Genomic DNA, 1,643 nt, shown 5'->3' with positions numbered 1-1,643 from the left:
TTTCCCGGCCGGCAGCCGCCGCAGGGCAGTTTGGGTGCAGCCCGCTCCCCTGGGCAGCGGCTCCTGCGGCAACGACAGAGCAGCCTCCGTGCATCTGCAGGTCTGTCCCACGGCACGCCGGGTACGGCTCACGTCGGATCGATGTACCGACTGCTGCTGCTCCAGCTGCCCATCTGATCTGACAGCAGCTATTTTGGGTGGCGCAGCTCCTCCCGCCGCAGCGAGCGGCAGCCAGGTTATGCGCTCGGATGCATATTCTTGCATTTAGAATGAGGGTCACTCATAACCGGTGGTTTGTTGTTCTGTGTTTTTTTTTTCTAAGGACGTGCGTGAATTCTGCCATATGAAAAGTGACAGCCTGAAAGCCCTGAAGGCTGCAGCCCTCAATTTAAGCCACAGTCATGGATGGGATGACCAGCAATCAGTGCAGATGTCAGCCTCAAAGCCTGCCTTCACCCATGTTATTTCCCCTGCAGAATCTCTAGAGGGGGGAGGAAAAGGCCTTTGGGTGTTCACCGGGCCCATGGCAAAAGCCAGTTAAGGTGAAGCACCAGGAATGGGGATCCTAAGCAGGGAACAGCAGCAGGACCTCACCAGCTCACATCACACCCATCATCTTGTGTGAGATTTTGGCAGAATCAGCAGCGCGATGCAAACCTTGCTGCCCATACCCTGGCTGTGTGTGCTCAACAACCCACGCTCCCTCGCTTCCCCACTCCCCCTCGCTCCCCACCGTCTCCAGCCCCTCCGTGCCACACTTGCCAGCGCGATGGCGTGCAAACAGACTCCCCCTCCCTCCCCTCACCCACGCACAGCTTTTCTCGCCGAGCACCAACACCCACTGCCGAGCGGGGAGCAGGACTCTGCCAATTTCGAGATATCTCCTGCCTCCTTTCCCCTTCCTGCCATTCCCCATCTCTGGAGCAGTTGAAAAGAGGGGGCCTCTGATCGACTGTAAAGCACCACCAGCAAGGAAGCATGAAAAAACCACCCCAAAGCTTTAAGGACCTTTCCATGAGATGAACAACTTAATCTCGCTTACTTTAAAAAGAGCTTTGACCACCACTGATCTCAGCCAGCTCCAGACCACAGATGCCAAAGGTCTAGCATTAACCCACATCATCTCACTCCCTGAATGATCCTGTGTAAAAGGGAAGATCGGGAGCTTGCTGCCCACAAAGCTTCCCGGCAAAACCAAACCACGTCAGCTTTTCTTAGCTCAGCTCTATTCTCCGGGGGCATTCCCGAGATGTGTAAATTCAGGAACTCTTGCTGAGGGATGTCTCAGACACAAGCCCATCTCCTCAGGGAGGAGCATGAGAGCGCTGTGTACAGCGGTACAGGAGCTGAGCACAGCCATCACCGCACTGCACTACCAAGACAGCAAATGCAGTGGCAGAACAAGGAGAAAGCTGTCACGTTGCCTTGAAAATACATTCGTTGGCTGGTATCAGACTAGTGAATTCATTTCAGCTGGAGGATGTGCTGGAGAGAGACAAAGGGAACACCAGAAAACCATCAGGGACTTGGAGCCAGAGACTGTACTGCAGCGGGAAGGAGCAAGGCATAATTCTTCCAGCCCTATTGTCCCCTAAAGCTCTGATGCCAAAGAATAGGAGATGGGAAGATTTGCTGTCCCCCCC

Source organism: Mesitornis unicolor, unplaced genomic scaffold, assembly GCF_000695765.1.
Source record: "Mesitornis unicolor isolate BGI_N332 unplaced genomic scaffold, ASM69576v1 scaffold18956, whole genome shotgun sequence".
NCBI lineage: Eukaryota > Metazoa > Chordata > Aves > Mesitornithiformes > Mesitornithidae > Mesitornis > Mesitornis unicolor.
The sequence above is the reverse complement of the archived record's forward strand: the minus strand, read 5'-3'. Positions refer to the sequence as shown.